Genomic DNA, 8,532 nt, shown 5'->3' on the forward strand with positions numbered 1-8,532 from the left:
TTTACATGTGTAATTAGGAACGGGTGTCAAAACAGAAACTGTACACTCACTCGGGGACCCTGTGTGCAGCAGGCTGACATCAGACTTGGCAAGTAGTGGGTAAACAGGGGCAGGGAGAAAGAGACAGAGAGAGAGGAGGGACAATGAGATGCTGAGATGTGCAGCGTTTCAGCTTCTTACCACCCAAGGGGTGGAACTGCTCTTCAGTATAACAAATTACGTTGAACAAATGGCTGGTGACTTCAATAATGGTTTGGGTATCTTACTGCATTTATCCCTGTATTTTGAATACAACTAAAATGAAAACACGTTACCAACATGAAAACATGTTAAGTCAAGCCAAGCTGTGTTTATTTGTGAAGGCCTTGCAGTCTTATTGGGCTTCATAATAACACCCACATTCTGAATCTCCATCACAATACCAAACACACAAATCGTGGGAAAACTAATTTTGTTACGGATCATCCTCTATCCTAAACAAGTCAAACTACTTCTGTGTGAGTCAAGTGGTTCAATGATCTCCTGAGTGCCCAACCAGCCATTCAACCCATTTTAGGTCACAACAAGGGATTACACTGCAACAACAAACACATCCCAGTGTAAAGTGACACTTTGATTAACATGATAAAAAAAAGGGCAAGGGATGCTCAGAAATTACTTTGATATTTATCTGCAAGTTATCTCTTAAAGTTAATGTCTTTAATAATGTGACCTCCGTTAAAATTGGGGCAAAGTCTGACATTTGACAGTAACACACAAAAATAACTTCTGCTGCAAAGAAACTCAGCAGTTAATATGTGACATTTTCCCATAGTCAACAGGCGTGTTTGAAACCGGGCAGAATGCACAAATACCAATGCCCAATAATCCACCTGTCACCCGAGGGGGGTAGGTGTGGTGCTGCAGGGGTTAAGGAGTGGATATGTGCAGGTTACCGTGACTTATGTGGACTCATCCAGCCGCCACCTCAGTGCCCAGGGGGCGTGTTTAAAAAGAGCCCGTCTGGGGCCTAAGTTTAGAGTTTCCCGCTGAAGAGTGGCTGAGCTTTGAAGAGGCAGGTCCAGTAATGAATTGGAGTATTGTCTGCTTGGAGGGAGAAGCCTCTGGGTGGGACATCAGATCAAAGGAGCTCCTACTTTATTACTTAAAGTGTTGGTTCAGGCATGCAACCGGACAGAGCAGAGGGCAGACACACTTACACTTAAAAACAGTACTTTTAGTAACTGTCCTGACATATACATTAGGGTTGAAGGTTTATTATTGTGAGTGACATTACAACTCGGGCTGGGTATTGTTCAAAAATGTTCAATACCGGTACCAATACCGTGACTTTGATAATGGTGCCTAAACAATACTTTTATCAATACCAATTGTATAAAACAGACAAAATAACAACATTACACATTACCACACAAATCTTTTTATCTATTTTGTATCTCCAACTACGTGAGCCCAGTCCCAATGCGTAACAGTTTTTCCTGAATGCCTCTACGCCGTGTAACGTTAGACAGCCAATCACCAGCATTACTAGATCTTGGTTAGAAGCATGCTGCATGCTTATTGGCTTGTTGACACTGATTAGATTTACCCCTTAGGTGTTGAAATTGGGTATTGAATGGTGAGGCATTTTGCGATTCTCAATACTTTAGAGGCAATTTGGTCGGTGCATAAGAAGTAGTGAATTTGGGTACCCAGCCCTAATAAAAAAACTACTAATTTTAATGACCTAATGCCACCAGCGGGTTCCTCCTGTGTGACAGACACACACCTGTTGAGGTCCATAGTTGAGACGTGATGGTCAAACAAGTTTTCTCTCAGATGTGATTGTCCGAACATCAGGCCACTCATATTTTACAGTGCTGAGACACAGAGGAATGCACTGAGTCCTCCTCTCAGGTGGCTCCACATCGTCCTGAGGCTGCACCAGGCTTTCGCAGGGTCATTCTCCCATGACAGCGTGGAGAGAGGGAACAACACACCTCCGCTTTGATGTCAAAGTGGTCAGGTTTAGAGGATGAGGCAATGACGCGAGAGACACAAACACCTGGAAGGAGCAGAACAAAACAGGAATGCTGCTTAGATGGTGGAGGAGCAGATGTCATATCTAAAATAGACTATAGAACATTTTACAGCACTGTATACATTAATCAACACAACTGGAATGTACCCAGATACCCTCCTAAAACCCCATTACAGTTGAGTCTTTACGGCTGGGGACTTATAAAAGGAAATTAGAACTCGGTTGGTCCAGACTGAATTATCTCAACAAATATTTGATGTAACATTTTGTACAAACATTTATAGTCCTAAGAGGATGAATCCCACTAAGTCCTGAGCCACTGACTTTTTCTCTAGTGCCACCATGAGCTTGTGGTTTTGAGTGAAATGCCTTAAACAATTGGATGGATTGTCATTAAATTGGTACACACATTTGTGTTCACCTCAGGATGAAATAATAATTTAAGTGTGCTCCTCTACCTTTCATCTAGCGCCATGATCAGGTTAAAATGTCCATTCGACTTTGGTTTATGACCAAAAACATGCAATTCTTATGACATCCCCATTAGCTTCAGCTGTACTGTATGTTTAGTGCTCCATCAATATAAAAAGTTGCCAATAATCAAAACAGAAATACGTCAAAGTCACATTATGGTGATCATTTTAAAGTGCTACTATCAAGACTCGCCACCAAAAAGGCACGTCAATCCACCCTTAGACATTTGTTTTTAGTTGTCATGTCGTTCACTGGCTTCATTTCAGTTGACAGAAGTCAAACCTCTCAGCTAAATTTACCCTTTTCTATTCATTACACAAGCTCTGATTGACTCATATTTCAGGAGAATACACTAGCTTTTCTATCGTGTTACTACTTGCTTGTCAGTAAGTAAAAGTTTGATTAGGTTAGAAGATATATTCCATCAAAAATGTGACTTGAGCCTTTCCCTACAATGGTAATTTTCAAATGTTATGTCTTCCTGCCCGATATTCAGCTTTACAAATTACAGTTATGGAATTAAACTGAATCCAATCATGTTGAGTTGAAAGTGAGAATTTATGGCGTAGATCTCGGACTCAAATCTAAATCACTGTTGGATTAAATCATTACACCCCTACTCCCAACGGAGCGGTCCAGCGTCGCAGACGGCCCCCCCCCTGATGAAGACAGAACATAACCTCCGAACAGTATGTGGTGGATTGCTTTCCTGTGGGAACTGTCGCTTACTGGTCACCCATTCCTCACCAGCTGGGATATGCTGCTCAGCCACCCAGCCCTAATGTCATAATTGTCCTGTTCCTCTGCTCCTCTTCAACCACCGGGACACAATGGATGGCAGCTTAGGGCGGAGTGTGAATCAGGGGCCCCTGGCTAACTGGGTGGGTCCCAGATTACACCCACACCTGCTGCTCTCTCCTTGGCACTGTGAATGACTGTCCTGAGGAGGAGGACCAGGTAACTGTTCTTTAGTTGGGAATAATGTTCAAAAACAAACCAAGTAAAAAAAACAAAAAGTCTCTTAATTGGTGTCTTGCACAATCACAACCTCAGTAATGCCTAAATTAATATGATCTTCTTCATTGATTTAACATTCAACAGGGGCCGTGCTGCACCACAACACATTTGAAAATCGTCCTGCAGTGGAGCTCCCCAGGTCTCAATTAGCCCTGATGACTTGCCAAGGGGAAGCTGGTGTTTAAAAACAAAACAAAAGGATAATATTGCTTGGGGAGGCATAATAATTGATTCTGGGGCCCCAGAACCACAAAACAATTACTGATTACTTATTTCTGTTTGTCAGCTATGACAACATGATTTCAATTAAGCAGCAGAAGGGGAAAACAAAACTGCTTGCATTGGACCAGACCCCACACTGGAAAAAAAAACAGGACTGGAATAAGCTTATCTGTACATTATATTACAAGGAATACATGAAGATTGTTTTATGTATTCATTTGATAGATTTTAGTCATTGATCATAAAAGAATCATCATAATAAATAAAATCATGATAAAATGTAAAAGTTATTATAATCTTGTACATGATACATCACTTGTTGATAAACCCCTTGTGAATAATGTACAGCCTGGTAAAAACACAAGCCCCAAAACAAAACTGGGGACACAGGGGACCAGTGAACAGGTGTTCTGCACACACTGTGTGTAACTTCAGTTGAGGTAAATGAAACCACAATACCATCTGCCATAATCACATGTATCTCCTCTTATATTTTTTTAAGGCACACCGAGATCAAGAGAAATAACATCGCTATATAGTGTGATTTACTGTAAGTACTAAAAAAATCTTTTTTTAAATAAGCCAGTTAGTGTTAACCCTTGTCCTCACCAAGATCTCCTTATAAGTCACTGTAGCTCATTCGTGGCAGACGTGACAGGGCATCCGTTAGTGATGTACTTCCTGTGGGTTTGTCCCTCAGTCTGGCCCACGAAGAGATCTCACGATAAAGGTTTAAACCGGGGCCTGTTTCTCGCCAGCTGCCTCCTCTGGTCACGTTAACTTGGACCTCATTAGTCATAATCTGGTCCCCTGGGCCAGCCTTGAAAAACCTCTGCCTGGCAACTGCATAGAAATGCTCCGAGCTAAATATTCCTCTTATGTGCCTGACCCCCCAAAAAACTTAAAACGCTTATCTGATGGACGGAGCTTTGGCATTTCTCCTGTTTGAATGAGACGGAAAGCAAAGTCTCTCAGTGTGGAACTTCAGATAACACACATACCAACTTCTTAAAATCTGCATGTGTAGACAAATAAGCCCTGTGGTGGGCAGGCAGCTGAGTAAGTGCACTGTTTCTCTTTCGCTTACGATGGCTTTCCTAATTCATAACCACAAAACCGGCCCGAACCATGCATCTAAAAACCAGTAGATCCACTGCTAGAATATTTGTTTGTGACCACACTGCGTAGAGAGCTTTTTTAAAAAGGCAGTGAGAGAAACCATGAAGCCAGCAATGACCTGAGGATAGTAATCTTGGGGTGAGGAATTTAGCCAAGCTTTAGCAGACATGACGAACTGGTAGTGATAACGCCAGCAGAATGACTGATCCTGCTCATACCCAAACATGTAACCTCTTCGTTGGCTGTGTAGAACTTCAAACACATCCATATTTCAGTGACAGAAGGCTCCGGGGCAAAACAACCCCATTTACCTGTAATCTGTTTTAAAAGCAGCCTAGGAGGAGTGAGGCAGGTCTGTAATGACGGGAAAGCTGTCGGAGGTGATCTGCCCTGGTAGACTGGCTCAAATAGAAGACAAGCAGGTAGGCAAAGCTTTGGTTGACCAGAGCTTGACCCCATTAGCTATTGGGGGCTAAGTCACTTCAAGCAAACAAATGCATTTTTGTTTTGGTTTTTATGTAGGTCATTAAAATGGAGGACTTTAAAGGATTTTGACAATACGAGCCTTTAAGATGAACAGATTAACTGTTTAAAAAATAGGACGAGTGCATTTCAGAGGAGAAAACAAATGAATTATGTGAAGTGTGGAACTCTATTGTCGATAATCATAATAAAAATCAGCTGTGATAGATATCTCAAAGTATTACGGGTAAGAACAGTGAAGCCATTTATGTGTAATCCCACACTTTTTGCCTTAAAAACTATCTACAGTTGATTTCAGAGGGAAATACTGTATATAATGTAGGTCTTTATTTAAATCTTTCCTCAGGTGACTTTCCTAGTTTTTATTAGTCATTGTCATGTAGTTTGCTGCTCAAGGCCCTGAAGGCCATGAGGTCCCAAAATGGCTTGGGGGGTCACCTTCTATTGTGTCCCATAAGATGTAAAAACCTGTCTTGTTTTGTCGTCTTTTCCCCTAACTGCTACCTTCTCCAGTATATAGTCACTGCAGAGCCAGGAGGAATGCTGTATTAAGTCTGACCAACAATGACAACAAAAACATCAACAAAAGCCAAAGGGCCCAACCCGACTAAGTTAAAAAAAAAAAAAACCTCCCCTGGACATACAATGCCCCTGCTCAACCTCCATTTTAACTCAACCCTTGCCCCCCTGCCAAGCCAGGAATGCTCGGGGACAGTGACCTTTTCACCCAAGAGTCCCACCTTGGTTTCTCAGGAAGATTAGGGGGTGGTAGAGGAACTGGGAGTGTCCCATGAAGCTAGCTGTTGATCCATGTTGGAGAGGATTCCAGTTCTTTGGAGGAGGACCAGGCATTGGGTTTGGAACACTCGGGTCTTGAATTTCATGCTGTATTGCAACATCCTTTTTATGCTTTACCGGTTTGGCTATTATTCAAAAATGTGAAACCAATGCACAGCAGTTTTCTATTACTGATCCTTCCATTAGGAATAGCTGAGCACAGCCTCATTAAAAGGGGCTCCTCCTCAGTGGCAGCAGACTGTTAGCAAACATAAAAGTGTGATTGGTGATTTTATGAGCTTCACTTTCAAACTTGGTTTCCGTTGACTTCTATGTTGTTCTTGGAGCGTTGCCCAAAACCAACGTTCCAGCCGTCTGCCAGGCTCCCGAGAGAACACAGCCGCAGGGAACGCCATCAGGTGTGTTCATCATGCTGAGGTGCTCATCGGGTGGCCTGATGCTCCACAGCAGTTGTCTGGGTGGCAACAGTGGCCCAGGAACTCCCACTGTTTACACAGGGAACATGACAGCATTACCACAGTCTCTAGAGTCTCAGCTCTCTATGTTGTATATGAAAATGAACATGTAAAAATAACATATAATCAGCACGTATGTTATTATATGCATAAACTTTTCTTTTTTTTAGCAATGTGGCTTGAGAGATGGCTGTCCAACCCTCCATACCTGCTAAACTTTAGCATATTAGCACTTTCAAATGAGCATGTTAGCATTAGCAATTAGCTAATAGCACAGCTTTACCAAGGTACAACCTCACAGAGATGATAGCATGGCTGTAGATTCTTCTTTATATTTATATATATATATATATATATATATATATATATATATATATATATATATATATATGATGCTTTGTCATTCTAAGATATTTACTTTTATAAGTGCTTAAAATTGTTCCAAAAGGTTTTACCAAGACGTTTGTTCCTTGTGACAATAAATGAAAAAAAACACATTTATGTTATTTTTCTGTGATAAAATAAACCAAAAACATATTGTAAAAATTGACAAATGTACCGTATGTCCAGAGGAGTGACTCATGCCAAAACAAAACGTGTAAGCACAAATAGCAAAAAGTGTTGTGGTGTAATGAAATCTACTGTACATCTGCACAGCACATTTAAGGATTACCTCAACCATGAAAAGTCACACCATGTTTCACATGGGTGAAAAGACAAACAACAGCAATAGTGGCAAGAGCAAAGCTCCTGGCACACTGCATATTACCATCTCTGCAACAGCTGGGTGTTACCCCAGCAGACCAAACCCAAAAGGAACAACTTTCCACAATTAAGGCTTTCACAAAGCACAGAGTTTGAAATTCCAATGCTAAGATGAAAGAGTAATCCACATTGCACGGCCCTGATAACACGGGTTAACAGTCATTATTACAAAGTGTTACCAGATGCTGCCACAACATAATAATCTGTCTCCAGGTTATCTAATGGCGTTTTTCCATGACACGGTACCTGCTTGACTCACCTTTTTTGTTTTTCCATTATGAAAAAAAGTTTCTGGTACCTGCCTACAGGTACTTTGTTCATGGCGCTTACTAGGGGTGGGAAAAATAATCAATTCTTAGATGCATCACGATTCTCTCTACAACGATTTGATGCTTGATTCTGATAAACAAAATGTATTTAAAAGTTACTGTCTTCAGACAAGTACAAATCAGAAAACCGAGTGATGGAAAGAGGATGGGATAATGGACAACAACTTAGAGTTTAGGCAAGAATGCAGAAAAAATCCCACAAAAATGGCCAAAAGGAGAAAAAAATTAAATTTTGTCTATAAACACATGATCTAATAAGACATACAAAAAATAATTAGGCAAAACACATATAGGCTGTTCATCTACTTCATCACATTACATCTGAAGATTACTGTGAGAAAAGGTGACTTTCACAATAATGTTTAAGGCCGTAAGCATGGAATGACTACAAACTGATACACACACACACACACAGAATGTAGAAGGTGTGTTGTATTGATTCTCGGCATGTGGCTATTGGCACAGCCAGAAGACACATTTTGTTTCAAAAGAAGCTGGAGGCGGAAAAAAAAAACCTATTTAAAAATGGTGGGTTCGTTCAGGACACCCCTGTGTGTCGTTAGCAAGGATGATGCAATGCTTAGTGACGATTCTCTCCAACCAATCAGTACTCTGCAGGTTTTCATGTCACCTTTTATTGCCTCAGCTCGCTTGGAACGTCGACGGAGGTGATACTTAAAAAAGTACCTGTTGGCAGGTACCAGGGACCTTTTTTCATAATGGAAAACCAGAAATCACGAGTCGAGGCGAGTCGGGCAGGTACCATGTAATGGAAACACGCTATGAGTATCACCTCAGTCGAGGTTCCAAGCGAGCTGAGGCAATACCAAAAGGTGACATGAAAACCTGC

At 41.3% G+C, this 8,532-nt stretch overlaps 1 long non-coding RNA gene across 1 annotated transcript in view; it reads right to left on the bottom strand.

Moving 5' to 3' along the window:
- Positions 1-344: 344 nt before the first annotated feature.
- LOC116671170 (uncharacterized) overlaps positions 345-8,532 on the bottom strand; it is a 31,872-nt gene continuing 23,684 nt past the window's right edge. Inside the window, exons 3-4 of the long non-coding RNA XR_004327215.1 lie at positions 6,076-6,618; positions 345-2,044 (exon numbers count right to left, since the gene is read on the bottom strand). This is a non-coding gene — a long non-coding RNA (uncharacterized LOC116671170). The remainder of the gene's footprint in view (positions 2,045-6,075; positions 6,619-8,532) is intronic.

The sequence above is a fragment of the Etheostoma spectabile genome, chromosome 21 (genome assembly GCF_008692095.1).
Source record: "Etheostoma spectabile isolate EspeVRDwgs_2016 chromosome 21, UIUC_Espe_1.0, whole genome shotgun sequence".
NCBI lineage: Eukaryota > Metazoa > Chordata > Actinopteri > Perciformes > Percidae > Etheostoma > Etheostoma spectabile.